The 14361-nt window shown below is 47.5% G+C and overlaps 1 protein-coding gene and 1 long non-coding RNA gene across 4 annotated transcripts in view; one reads left to right on the top strand and one right to left on the bottom strand.

Annotated features, from left to right (window-relative positions):
• LOC118155260 (uncharacterized) overlaps positions 1–947 on the bottom strand; it is a 38104-nt gene extending 37157 nt beyond the window's left edge. For all 3 annotated transcript variants that reach the window (XR_013519545.1, XR_013519546.1, XR_004745492.3), the window contains exon 1: positions 80–947. This is a non-coding gene — a long non-coding RNA (uncharacterized LOC118155260). The remainder of the gene's footprint in view (positions 1–79) is intronic.
• A 97-nt stretch (positions 948–1044) lies between these two features.
• Positions 1045–14361, top strand: part of FAM107B (family with sequence similarity 107 member B) — an 81782-nt gene continuing 68465 nt past the window's right edge. Inside the window, exon 1 of the mRNA XM_035306821.3 lies at positions 1045–1210. The gene's annotated coding sequence lies outside the window, so the exon portion shown is untranslated. The remainder of the gene's footprint in view (positions 1211–14361) is intronic.

Here is a 14361-nt window from a genome sequence, read left to right as displayed (position 1 = left end):
GAAAAATTTCCCAGTAAATAAGCCCTTAGTCATCTGTTGCCAAGACAATTAAAAAACTTCTCATCTAAAATCCACGAACCTGTTGTCCTTTTGGCTACACTGAAACAGACACTGCCGGAGTCCCTAGTTTTGTACCTGCTGTGATTCAAGTAGATGGTAATCTCAGATACTTAGGGCTGGCCAGAGAAGCTCTTGGAAGAGAGCTGAAGAAACGGAGATCAGAGGGCAAAGGAGAGGCAGAATAAGCCCTTTCTTTTTTTGCATATTTAAATCTCCAATTACCCTTTGATGAAGGGAGGGGAGGAAAATGGGTGAATCCCCAGGTCAGTGGGTTTTGGGCCCTGCTTGACTATAAATTGTGCAATTATAGCAAATGTCTCCTTTTCCTCCCTGATTCTGTCTGCGCTTTCTTCCAAGAGGAATCGACAGGATTTCTCTGGCGACGGCCTCTGAGCAGCGCAGGCTTGCGGGGGACAGGAGCCGGGACACCCAGGAGCCAGACGCTCTTGGGTACTTGTGTGTGTGAGAGAATGGCGGGCGAGGGGGGAGGCGGACAGAGAGAGAAAGAATGAAAGAAAATGAGAGAATGAGGGAGTGAAAAAGAATGGGAGAGAGAGAGAACGAGAGAGAAAGCGATTAAGGGAGAGAGAAGGAGATAAGAAGGGAGAATGTGAGAGAGAGGGAGGTGAGGGAGGGAGAGAGAGCGAGGGAACGAGGCAGTGAGAAGAGAGAGGGCAGAGAGCGCGCCGGCGCTTTGTGGCTGTGACCAGCGCGGCCTCCTTCTCTCTTTCGCAGTCGTCCTGGGCCGCCGCGCTTCCCCTCCAGCTCTCGCTGCCCCGCGTCCCCAAGGCCGAGCGAGCGTTGAAGCCTGGCAGGCGCCCCTCCCGGCCCGGATGCCCGACGGCTGGCGGTCGCCGCCAGGCGCGCGCGAGTCGGAGCAGGAAGGCGGGGGAGGGGCGTGCCTGGGGCGTGGCCTAGATGTCCCCGCCCCTCCCCCACGCCCCGCCCCTCCACTTAATTCGGACGCACCGAGCCGCGGGGAGCAAGAGCCGCCCAGAGCCGGACGGGCTTGAGGGCTGAGCCGCCGCCGCCGCAGCTTGAGCCGCCCTCGCGCCGCCTCGGGCCGCCGCCAAGCAGTCGGGTCTCTGGGCGCCGCCGCGGGCGCCCGGAGCGAGCCGGGAGGGAGCCGCGCGCCTTTGTGCGCGCTGAGGTAGGTTCACCGCCTCCCGCACTTACTTTGCACACAAAGAAGAGGGGCGCCGGGAGGCGGGCGGCGCCCCGGCCCGACCCGGGCCCCGGGGACCCTCTCGGCAGGCGGCCGGGCGGGCTGGGGTCCCCGTGTGCCGGAGGGCGGGGGACGTGCGAGGACCGCGGGTCACCCCGCGTGGCGCCCGGGAGGTGCCTGGGCGCAGGGCCGGCGGGCGGCGGGGACGGGCGAGGGGCGCCGGGGAGGCGGGGGCCGCTGCGGGGAAGGGGCCCGGCTGCCGGCCGGCTCATTGTTGCCTCCTCCGCGCGGCCGCGGGGTGCGCTGCCCGGCTAGGTGCGCCAGATGCCCGCCCTCGGCGCCCCTCGCCCCTCGGCACCCCTCGCCCCGCGCCGCCCGGCGTGGACCGGGTCGCGCCCCGACGCCAGCCCCCGCCAGGCAGACAAAGCCGGGGCCGTGCGGGGTATACCCTGATCCGAAGGTGGCCGTGACACTGACTCCAGTCCGCAAGTAACTTTTCCCCTTTTGCCTCTTCTCTTTCTCCACTGTTCCAGTGAACCCAGCATAGGGGGTGGTGTGACACACACGAGGGGTCCTAAAATTGGGTTCCCATAATTCCCTCCAGGCATCTTTAGGAACTTGGAGGTGGCACCGATGCGTATGGCCAAGTGTTAGTGTTGTGTAGGGGATGGTGTCCACCGCTTGTGAGATCTGCAAGAGGAATTACGTTTGAGAGGGTGAATTGCAGATCTCATTCTCTGCTGCGAGGTACCAAGCCTCCCCTTCCTTCCTCCCAAAGATTTTCCTCAGTGACAGCGGAGCAGAGTTACTTGATAGTATGGGTGCGATTTTGAGAGGACGTAAAGAAAAAGGAAACGAGGCCTGTTCGACTTCACATTCTTAAACTTGAGATTTCTTGCTATCAAGTACATCGGTTTTCTCCTCCAGCCACGTTTTCCTAACATCACTTTGGAAATTCTAAATAGCTTTTAGTTGAAAGAGTGTTTGGGCCGCCTGTCCAGAGAAGGTGTCTTAGCGCTGGTAGTTTCTGTCTTAAAACTTTTCATTAGAAAATTTTATATGTTAATTAATAGAAAAAATATAGAAAAAAATCACTCATGAGCTCACCACCCAAACACACTCTAAAGATGAAAGCATCTTTGCTTAATTTATCACTTGGCAGCCACTGTGTGTGTGTGTGTGTGTGTGTGTGTGTGTGTGTTAGAGAAAGACGGAGGGAAAGAGAAAGAGAGAGGGAGAGAGAGAGGGTGGGTAAATGAGAGCATTACTGGCCAGCCACATCAGCCTAAAATACATTGAATCATGATAATTCTGCAATGTTGGTATACCACTTACATCCAAGATTAATACGGACAAGTTGTTTGGAAATACATTTTCTTACAGACTTGCACATAACCACCTGTACAGAAGCGAGAAGAAAGATACAGGAAGACAATGTAAATTTCCACTTTATTTGGAAGAATGGGCTGACAAAAAAGTTTTATGGACTCTATTTTTGAATTTAGGAGTCATTTGGGATTGACTTTTTTGTCTTTAAATGAAATCTTTCATTTAAATATTTAAGTCTTTCATTAAAAATATTTAAAAAGTAAAACTGTGTTGAGATTCATGAGACATATGTGATGGAAAGGAATTCTTGTTTATGGAACAGGGAATAGCTGTGATTGTACAACTGGATGCATGCTGGCTTCTTAAAGACCTCACACTGAGAAAGTAAAAGAAGGGTTTCCCTGAGAGTCGTGAGTTGTGTTGAGTGCGTATGTTCTTTTAAAAAAAATCGTTATTAAGCCACAGATTTGGACACAGGACGCTTCTGTCATTACATACTTTTATTTTCCCCTTGTAACATTTTTGGACTTTTGAATTCTCTAATATGCAAAACAAAAAGAGGACTTGAGACAACCGTTTAGAAGTAGGTTGATCTTAGGATGATGCAATACTTTTTGAAGTTAGAAGAGTTTACAGGAAGGAAGTTGTGGGTTATGTACACTCAGGTGCATATTTGTTGCACTTCCTAACACTTGGGGCTCCTTAATTTGCACTCAAATTAAGGGAGTGTAGTAGTGTAGTAGTGGCCTGTGAGTGAATGAGTCATACACGCAGTCCTCTCTAAGGATCGGCATTTCTTCAGGAGTCATGATGCCTTTCTACGTGCAAAAGTCAAACAAAAGTCCAATAAGAAATGTCACAACCTCCTACCCCAGGGGACTGGAGATACCATTCCTTGGATGGTTAAAAGTGGACTTGGTTTGCGCTTCTGAGAAATTGACATGAGAAATCATGTTCTGATGTGGGAGGACGGGGCATCATTGATTCATTCCTTTGACTCTTAATTGTTTAAAATGTCACAAGTAAAGGTGGAAAAGATTTTTACTGATTTTCTTTGGGCATGGTGGAGGGGTAGAAGACTTCTCTCCTGATGGAAAGAGGGAACATAGTAGATGAGGGATATGGCTTAATGCTATTTCTAACTTACTTCTGCCCCCTCCCTCCAGAATTCTGTGTGCAGGTGTTTTGAGAAAATGAGTTGGGGAGTTTGGGTACCTGAGATCTAGATTTTGAGCATTTGTAGAAGTCCCCAGCTATCTGGGGGAGTCGTTGCTCTTCTTTCAGCCTAGAGAAGGTGGCTGTGGGTGCCAGCATGCTGCGAGGCACACTCGGGGGTGGGAAAGCTGCTGTGGAGTGGATGTCTTCCGTGTGCATCATGGGGTTGAGTGTGGCCTTGGGATGACCTTATGAGATCTTACTGCATTTCCTTGTATAGTTCCCTTGTCTAATGATGGCCTATTTTTGCTTTTCCTTCTTGAAGCAAACCATTTTTCTCCCCTTTTCCTTTCTAGTTCAAGAAGGACTGAGCCTAATCCATCTGACCGTTCCCTCACAATAAATACTTAGGGAACATGCTGAAGAGGACTGGACAGGCTTACCTATCTCCTATCACTTATGCCAGTACCCCCATCAGTGAAAGAAATAAGATTATTTGGCAAGCTGGCTTAGATTGCCATTTAGTCATGGTGCATGGACAAGGGGCTATTTTAAGGTTAACGGGGAGGCTTTGCTTGTCATTTACTCTCCATTCACCAGACATTTAGTGCCTGTCTTGTGCCAGGCACTGGGCTTACTGCTGTTAACAAGACTGCAAGGCAGGTGAGGAAGATACTTAAAGAACTGGGCAGGGTACAGTGGCTCCTGCCTGTAATTCCAGTGCTTTGGGAGGCTGAGGCAGGAGGATCGCTTGGGGCCATGAGTTTGAGACCAGCCTGGGCAACACAGTGACCCTCATCTCTACAAAAAATTAGTGGGGTGTGGTGGCGTGCTCTTGTAGTTGAAGGTGCTCGGGAGGCTGAGGCAGGCAGATTGTTTGCGCCAAGAGTTTGAGACCAGGCTGGGCAACGTAGTGACCCCCATCTCCACAACAAATTTTAAAAAATTAGCCGGGATTGCCAGTGCGTGCCAGTAGACCCAGCTGCTCTGGAGGCCGAGGCGGGTGGATCACTTGAACCCAGGAGTTCGAGGCTGCAGTGAACTGTGATCACACCACTGCACTCCAGCCTGGCAACAGAGTGAGAGCCTCTCATTAAAAAAAATATATAAAAGAATTTAAAAAAGAATTATACAAAATTACACAAAAATTGTTTAACTGCAGTTAACAGCTGGAAAGGGAAAGCAGTGCTTTGTGAATTAAGGTGCTCAGAAAGAATGATGTCAGTGGCAGTGAAGAATGGGGTTGGGTGTCTGATGGTGGAAACTTCAGGGTGGGTGGGTGGGGCGGGCCGGGCCATGGAGCTGCATGTGGATTTGCTCAGGACCCATCAATTCAGGGCCTGCCGTAGGGCCTTGGCCGAACAGATGAGGTGGATTGTTCAGTTCTGTCTGGGATTTGGCTGAGGGGTTGGGATGCTTTGTCGTTGGAATTGAGGTGGATCGGGAAACCATATGGCTCTGTTGCAGGGTCCTGGTTGAAGGTAAACCTCATGGTCAGTGGCCCTGGGAAGCCAGCTGTGGTGGGACATGGTGACCTGAGCTGGCCTGGATTCCAGCAGGGAGGACTTGTGTCACGAAAGGGGCACCAACTACACCTGTGCCCACAGAGGTTTTGTTGCAGATGAAATGATAAGAGGGATTTGTGGGGAAAGAGTGAAAAGACTTATTTAAGAACATTATTCAGACTCAGATGAGCTGTAGGAAGGAAACGGGGAGAGAAATGCAGAAAAAGGAAGGACAGTGGCTTTGACACTGGATGAACTCTTGACTTTGGGACTGGCTTTCTTTTATTAAGTGAAAATAAATCTTTCAGCTTTAAAAATATTTAAAGAGTAAAATTGAATTCTGAGGTTCCTGAGATGTATGTGATAGAAAAGAGATCTTTTTTTTTTTTTTTAGCAGTGATCCCACAGCAGGGTACATGCTGGCACTGAGAGGGTTAAATAAGAGAGGCTTCCCCGAGAGGAGTGAATTGTTTTGAGTGTGTATGTTCTGTGGAAACAAAAATCATTATTCAGCTGCAGATTCTACATTCTTTTATTTTCCGCTATCAAAGTTGTTTTGCCAAAGATGTGAGTTAAGCCTACCTTTTTAAAAAAATGTAGTGATGGGTCCTGCCTTGGCCTCCTGAAGTGGTAGGAATACAGGTGTGAGCCACCAGGCCTGGCCTACCAGGTATGTGAGTTAAGTGCACCTTAATAGTCCTAAAACAGGCTCTGTGGTCTGTAGTGGTGTTGGGCGTCTGTGTTTAGATCACATGGTTTGGTGACGGTAATGTTCTCTCCACACAGCAAAGTCTTGGGGTTCCTGCTGTGGCAGAGAGTCTGGGGTCTAAGGAGAGCACCCCTTTAGAGGCTGTGAGAGGGCAGGGGACTCTGGGCTGCTCAGCAGGGCTCTTCCTCGTGGGGCTGCTCAAGTCCATAGCAGTCAGGAGACTAAGAAGTCTTGAAGTTCTTCCTGGGAGGCACTGAGCCCCAGGAACCCTCAGGTTATGTATATGTTGTTAAGTCTCCTGCAGAAATAAGGTCGAAGAAATGGAGGTTGCAGACTGGCTCTTCCCACCATGGCTGGTTGGTGTAGGTGGCTAGAGGGTTTTCTCTCCTTCTTCTCTGCTGTCCTTTCTGTTGTCAGTGCTGACTTGATGATTCTGGAGCATCTGCAGGAGAGCCCTGCTCTGCCACAGCCCTGGGTGGGAGGAGTGGAGTTGCTGAATGGAGTAAGGCACTTCATGTGGTGTGGGGGAAAGGTTTGGAGTCCCAGCCAGGCCTGGCAGGGTGAGGATCCAGGCACGGCTCTGTGACCTACAGCAAGTCCCAGAACCACTTTGAGCTCTAGCATTCTCATCTGTGAGGTTGCCTGGGTTATATGCACCTCCTTTGCATGGTAGGGACATGTGGTCCCTGAAATTTGGCAAATGAGGGGCGTTTATGCTGTTGTCCATGTCTGCAGCCTTTAAAAAAATGGTCTTTGCAAAATGTTACTGTTAACTTGAGATCTACCCTCTTCGCCTCAGCCCCCACAGAGTCTTGCTCTCGAGCAAGACCAGGCTGAAGTGCAGTGGTGGGATCTCTGCTCACTGCAAGCTCCACCTCCCGGGTTCAAGAGATTCTCCTGCCTCAGCCTCCTCAGTAGCTGAGATTACAGGTGCCTGGCTAATTTTTGTATTTTTAGTAGAGACGGGGTTTTGCTATGTTAGCCAGGCTTGTTTTGAACTCCTGACCTCGTGATCCGCCTGCCTCAGTCTCCCAAAGTGCTGGGATTACAGGCGTGAGCCACTGCGCCTGGCCGAGATCTACCCTCTTAACAGATTTTTAAGTGTACAATGTTTTATTGCTGACTACAGGTGCAGAGTTGTAGGGCAGCTTTCTAGAGCGTATTCTTCTTGCTGAACTGAAACCTTACGCCCATTGATTGGTACCTCCCCATTTTCCTCCACCCCAGTCCCTGACAACCACCATTCCACACTTCGAGTTAGTGAATTTAGCTACTTAGATACTTAATCTAACAGGGGTCTCATGGTATTTGTCCTTCTGTGCCCGGCTTCTTTCACTTAGTCCCCCAGGTTCATGCATGCTGGTGCTTGTGGCGGAGCTACTTCTTTTCGAAGGCTGCCTGGTATTCCACCGTATGTATATTACCACATTTCTTTACCCATTCTTCTGTCCTTAATGGTGAAGTAGGTTCCACAAAACTCCAGGAAGAAAACAGGGGACGACATTCAGGATCCTGGTCTTGGCAGTGATTACGTGGCTGTGACACTAAAAGCACAGGCAACAAACCCAGGAATAAACAGGATTGCATGGAAGTCAAAAGCTTCTGCACAGCAGCAGAAACAGTCAGCAGAGTGAAAAGGCAACCTGTGGACTGGGGGAAAATACTGGCGAACTACATATCTGATTAGCGGATAATATCTAAAAAGTGTAAGGGATTCCCACAAATCAACAGTAACAAAACAAAGAACCCAGCTCAAAAATATGCTAAGGACTTCAACATTTCAACTCAGAGTTTTATTTTTATTTGACGTGGAGTCTTACTCTGGTGCCCAGGCTGGAGTACAGTAGGGCCATCTCGGCTCACTGCAACCTCCGCCTCCTGGGTTCAAGCGATTCTCCTGCCTCAGCCTCCCAAGTAGCTGGGATTACATGTGCCACCACATCTGGCTAACTTGTAATTTTAGTAGAGATGAGGTTTCACCATGTTGGCCAGGCTTGAACTCCTGACCTCATGATCTGCCTGCCTCGGCCTCCCAAAGTGCTGGGATAACAGGTGTGGGCAACCGCGCCTGACCTCCCCTCAGAGTGTTAGTAACGCAGCCGGTGGTGATGTCAAGATGTGGACACAGGGAAACTTGGGAGGGAGGATGGGAGCTTTGTCCCTGTCCCCACCTGCTCCTCAGTATCTCTTCATGCCTTCAGGAGAGTTCTGAAGATAACTGGGTTTTCATATTAGAAATAGCATATTTTATTCTATTCCTGGACATGAGTTTTGATACCGTTCCTAAAGTGTCATAATGAAGTGTATAGGAAAGCGAGCTGTCAGATTGCGGCATAAGCTTTTCTGTGTCATTATTAATAGATGAGACAGAGCATACTTTGTGAAAGTTAAAACTCACGCTTTATCCAGGTTTTAAGGTATCTGGGCCTGGTGGAAGCTAATGAGTTTACAAAAACAGTATAGCCCCATCATGAAATCTACAGTATAAATAATAACGAGTGGTTTATGAGTATCGAGTGTAGGTATATCAAAATCTCCATGTCGTGGAGGACGTTGAGAATGCCATGCGTGCATATGCGCATGTAGAGGGGGCTTTATAATATTCTTTCCCTTGTAACTTGATGTTATTTGAAACGTGTTAAACTGGTCAGGGTTCTTTTTTGTTGTTTCTTTTGTCACTGGATGTACAGGGTAAAGTAGTGTATTGGAAAGAGAGAGGTCTAGACTTTAAAAGTTTTCTGAATCTTAAGCCTAAGCTTGCCGTGAATTAGTATATAACTTTTGAGCAGGCCTTTATTTCTGTTTTCCAATGTTATCTTCTGTGAAATGGAAATAGTCACAGTCACCCACCTCATAGAGTTGGCTTAGGGTGGGATGGAAAGCCTGCATTCTTTTTATTTTTTTTCTTCAGATAGAGACTCTGTCACCCAAGCTGGTGCACAGTGGCGTGATCTTGGCTCACTGCAACCTCCACCTCTCAGGTTCAAGCAATTCTCCTGTCTCAGCCTCCCAAGTAGTTGGGACTACAGGCACATGCTACCACACCTGGCTAATTTTTTACTTTTAGTAGAGATGGAGTTTGACCATGTTGGCCAGGCTGGTCTTGAAATCCTGACCTCAGGTGATCTGCCCGCCTTGACATGAGGTCAAAAGTTGGCATTCTTTATGCCTGCTTGTCCTTCTAGGTAATGCTCTGGAATTGGAACACTCCTTAGGGTAGGTGACTCTTGGAAGGTGGGAGGAGGCAGGGCCCGGGGTGCACAAGAGAATCAGATACATCACCTTTTAGTTTCCTGCCATGGTGGGTGAATTCTGTTATTTTGTGCCTGTGGAATGGGAGGCACCATAGAAGTCATCGACATCAGACGTAGAGTTTGACCTGGGTGAGTCAGTTGCCCTCTTGGGGCTCCCATATTCTGACCTGTGAAATGCAGTAATAATACTGGTAATACTATTATCGTCAGCGAGCAGTTCTTGATCACCTCCTATGTGGCCAGGTATGCTGTTCAGTGCTTCATGACATTTCTTCATACATTCAGCACTATTTAATGAATGCTGACCTATGCTAGCCATTGTTCCAGGCTCTGGGGGTCAGTGGGATCCCTGGCTAGGATGGTGGATGGGACAGACGGAATCCCTGCCTACATGGAGTTTAGATGCTAGTGGGTGACAGAAAGTAAATAGACATGCGGATGAGGTGATTCCCGTGGTCAGTGCTGTAAAGAAAACTAGCTCAGGTCAGGTGGCTGGAGTCTGGTGGGAGAGCAGGGGGTGTTTTGATTAGGATGAGGCCCCTCCGAGGAGGAGAATTTGAGATCTGAGTGAGGTAGGGGGATCAGCCTTGCAGAAACCGGTGCAAATAGCAGTCCAGTGGCTGGCAGGATCTTGCTGTAGAAGGAATGGCCAGAGGACCCGTGTGGGAGCCAGTGGGCATGGCAGGAAGAGAAATGCATGGGGTCGGAGGAGGCCTTGCAGACCACGGTCAGGACGTGGCTGATGAGGAAGCCACAGGAGGGTTCTGAGCAGGGCGTGCAGGAGATTGGCCTTGCATTTTGTGAGTGTGTCCCTGTGGCTGTGGAGGGCAGCGGGGACTGCAGATGGCCAGGAATGGAAGCAGGGAGACCTGCCGGGGTCCCGCTGGGGAGTTGGATTGGAGTTGATACAAGAGTGAAAGGCATTGCGAGTGACACCTGCTCTTTTGGCTTTGTTGCCATTGATTGATTTGGGGAGGCTGGTGGAGGAGGAGCTTTATGATATTCACGTCGGCCTCTGGACTTAGTATTGTTTGATTCCCAGTTTACAGATGTGGAAACCAAGGGGGAGAGAAGTAAAAAGTTAGCCCTTGAGCCTGAACAACATGGTGAAACCCCATCTCTACTAAAATGACAAAAATTAACTGGGCGTGGTGAGGCATGCCTGTGGTCCCTGCTACTTGGGAGGCCAAGGCAGGAGAATCGCTCAAACTCAAGAGGTGGAGGTTGTATAGTGAGCCGAGATGATACCACTGCACTCCAGCCTGGGTGACAGAGCAAGACTCCCTCTCAAAAAAAAAAGAAAAGAAAAAAAAAAGAAAAAGGTTGTGCTAGGAAGAAGCTGAGCCAGGATTAGGATCCAAGTCTGATCTATGCCCAAGCCTTGCATTTTCAGTCATTTTTGCTGTATCTGTAATGTCTGCATTTACTTTCATGGCCAGACTGGTATGAAAGCACCTGCAGAAACGCTTGGGAGATGCATCTGTTTTGTTTTTAGTATAGCTTTATTGCAGGTAATTTATATTTGGTATAATTCACCCATTGTACGTGTACAGTTCTGTAATTTTTAGTAAATTTATCTTTAGTAAATTGGTAAGGGTGGGCAGCCTCCTCCGGTCTTAGACTTTGCCGTCAGCTCCCCCTCCCACCCCCAGCCTTCGCTAATCAGTGGTCGTTTCTCTGTCTAACGTTTTGCCTTTGTACAGCTAGAATCGCAGCGTGGCCTCTTGTGTCTGGTCTCATTCATTTAGCATAGTGTTTTTCAGATCCATCCATTGTTGCCTGGACATCTGCCTTTAAGGAACCTTCTTGGCGTTTGTCATATTTCATAAGAGGTTCTCTGCTGATGAGAAGAATATCCCCTGAGATGCGCCGGAAGATGAGAATAAAAATAACAGTGGCCAGCATTTCCTGAGCATTTGTTATATGTCAGGCACAGTTATGTCCATTATTTTCTGTGATTTCTAGAAATCACTTTGAGAGGCACCAACCAATGTAATTCCATGAGAGGTACCACGATCAGTGTTTTACAAGTGAGGAAACCAAAGCATGGAGAGCTTGAAAGCTCGCTCAGGGTTCGAAGAGCTGAGATCAGGCTCCGGTCTTGCCTTCACAGAGCTGCATCTCCCCTGCTCCTTCACACTCCCTTCACTATGTATTTCAGGCTTGTGACTTTGGAGCCTCCCAGAGGGATTGGGATTCCAGTTGGAGAATGCATTTACCAGTTTTTGGGGTTTGGTTTTATTTTTTGGCAGAGTCTTGCTCTGTCATGCAGGCTGGAGTGTAGTGTCACCATCATAACTGACTGCAGCCTTGAACTCCTAGGCTCAAGGGATCTTCTGACCTCAGCCTCCTGAGTAGCTAGGACTACCGAGTGCTTCACCTCTCTGCCTTTTAAATTTGACGTTTTATGGAGATGGAGCCTTACTTTGTTGCCTGGTTGGTCTTGAACTCCTGGCCTCAAGCAGTCTTCTTGTGTTGGCCTCCCAGAGTATGGGTGTGAGCCACCGTGCCAGGCTGAAAATTGTAGTTTTAAGGAGAATATTTGCACTGAATTTTTATTTTGGTGTTACCATATGGAGAAGATAGCATCTTAAGGTGATCCATTTGTGAAGCAGTTTTCTTAGGTATAGTGTCAGGTTGGCTCCAAATTAAAAACATGTAATTATGTGACGAGGCAGAGCCTGTGTGTCTGAGTTGTGTTTTAAAGGTTGTGTCTACCAGAAATGCCATTTTTGTTCAATGCATGCCAGGGCTGTTATCCTATTAATGAATGGAATTTAATTAGGCATCATGCATTTTTCAAGATGTTTATCTAATTGTATCATATATTAATACATTTTACTCTCAGACAATTCTGTATCTAAACAATATTTTTTCCTACCCATAGAGAGTCTATATTGGAAGATCGCATGTTTCATATTGCAGAGGAGTTCTTTGTATATCACAAGAATTCCGAAATTTTGGAAAAGATTTTAGACACCTTATACACACAAGTAGTTTGGTAAGAGCTGGTTACATAATTTTAGTCATGATAAGCAATACTTTTTTTTTTTTTTGAGACGGGGTCTCACACTTTTCACCCAGCCTGGAGTGGTGTGATCTCAGCTCACTGCAACCTCTGCTTCCCAGGTTCAAGTGATTCTCCTGCCTCCGCCTCCAAAGTAACTGGGATTATAGGTGCCCACCACCATGCCTGGCTAATTTTTTTGTTGCTGTCGTTAATTTTTATTTTTAGTAGAGATGGGGTTTTACCATGTTGGCCAGGCTGGTCTCGAACTCCTAGCCTCAAGTGATCCACCCACCTTAGCCTCCCAAAGTACCACCTCGTCTGGCCAGCAATGTATTTTTTGGAATAAGCACTAATGTGACACCGGGTTCTACCCTGGTTTCTGGCAGAACACTTCTTACCAGTGTCACATCTTACCAAACTTTCTCAAACGGAGTTACGGCATATCGTTAAACCAGTTTTTCACATTCAGTACGTTTTTCACTTTTAGGGATTTTTAATTGTAATTCTAGTTTACCAGTTCAAAGTAGCAAATGAAAAAGCTTTTTATGTTAGAATACCTAGTTTTTAGAATAAAAATTGAGAATTAATAATATTAAATTTTAATGTAAAAAGACTTTCTTCAAATCTTTGTTAATCTCTTTATATGGTTAGGATTGCAGGGAAGCCTGCCATTTTTTAAAAGAAGATTAACCTGTAGAATGGTAGGCCTTGGAAATGAGTGAAAGAGGTCAACTATTGTTCCATATTTTTTGGGCAATTCCAGGCAGTGCAGTGGCAGTTTAAAAATTTTCATGACTTGAGCTAGAAACCTGGTGGAAGGGAGGATGTGGGGGCAGCGGTAGAGGCTGGAATGGTGCATTGGAGAAGCTGTTCTCTTCCATTGCTACAGGACTCTGTTCAGCTTTAATCTGCGCCCTGGCTGGATGGTGCATGTCAGCCGCCCAGGCTACCAGTGTGCAGGCGCAGGAGTTGGAAGGAAGCAGGCCCCAGCCTGTTTCTTTTTCCATTCCAGAATCACTTATGATTGGCACATGCCTTGAAGAGAGGAGATACTGCAAAACCGATCCAAGTAAAATTGAAATTGCAGCAACTAAAAATTGAGCTGTACATGTAATGCGTGTATTTTATGCAGGTTATGCCTTGATTACATATATTTTTTAAAGATCTACAAAAACAAAGCCAAACCACAAAACCCAGGGGTAGAAACCCTGGAGTAGACACTGTTAAAGATGCCAAGTCTAAGTCACCCCTTGGCTGTTGTCTCTCTTTCTCCCCTCTCCTGTCAGAGGTGCCTTGCTTTGATTCATGTGATAAAATCACTCTGCACAGACCTGTGATTTTATGCTTTTGAGGTAAATCTCTTTTACATGAAGCCGCAGGGTTGCTACGAACCTATTGGCAAAAATTGCCAGCAGAGAAACCTGTACATTTCCTCTCTAATAACCTGAGGAACTGCCTCTTTCTTTGTCAAACCTGAGTGGTCTTCCCTGAGGGCTTCCTGGTCCTGAGCTGGGTGTGGCCCAGCCATTCGTAGCCTAGTTTCACCCTGGTTTCTCAACTCAGGGGTGGCTGGACATGCAGTTTGGGGAATCAGCTGGCAAGGGATGGGCGAAGCCCAGGGATCTGTTGAACTTCCTACCTCCCCTGCATTGATTTCATCGCTTATTCACTTAAAAATCGCTTTTCTTAAGGACCAGGATGTGCACAAAGTCTGTAAATTGCATTTGATGGTGATGCCTCTGAAAGCTGGATGCATCTAGAACAGTTCTTTTCCCCCTGCCCCTTCCCCCCATGCTACTGACTTGTTGAAGGAATCAGGTCACTTGTTTGGTAGAATGTTCCACATTCTGGATTTGGGTGCTAGTTTTCTTTTAAACTCATCCCACTAGTCCCAGTATTTCTATAAACTAGAAGTTAGCATGAAAACGTCATCAGATTCATGTACAATGTTTTTGGCAGGATTAATTTGTTGGTGGTGTCATCTGGCTTAACGTTGCATCAGCTTAGGAAAGGGTCTGACTGTCTCACGTGTAGTGATTCTAAAACTGAGCGTTGGGGTCCCGTCGTGTGTGGCAGCCTGACCCTTTCATTTCCTCATCGATCTTTCTCCCAGTGCCTTTAGCATTCATTGATGACTGTTGTTTGAATTAATTATTTCATTAGAGTCTGTTCTT

This window comes from Callithrix jacchus, chromosome 7 (genome assembly GCF_049354715.1).
Source record: "Callithrix jacchus isolate 240 chromosome 7, calJac240_pri, whole genome shotgun sequence".
NCBI classification, from domain to species: Eukaryota; Metazoa; Chordata; class Mammalia; order Primates; family Cebidae; genus Callithrix; species Callithrix jacchus.
This window is presented reverse-complemented; position numbering and strand designations above follow the sequence as displayed.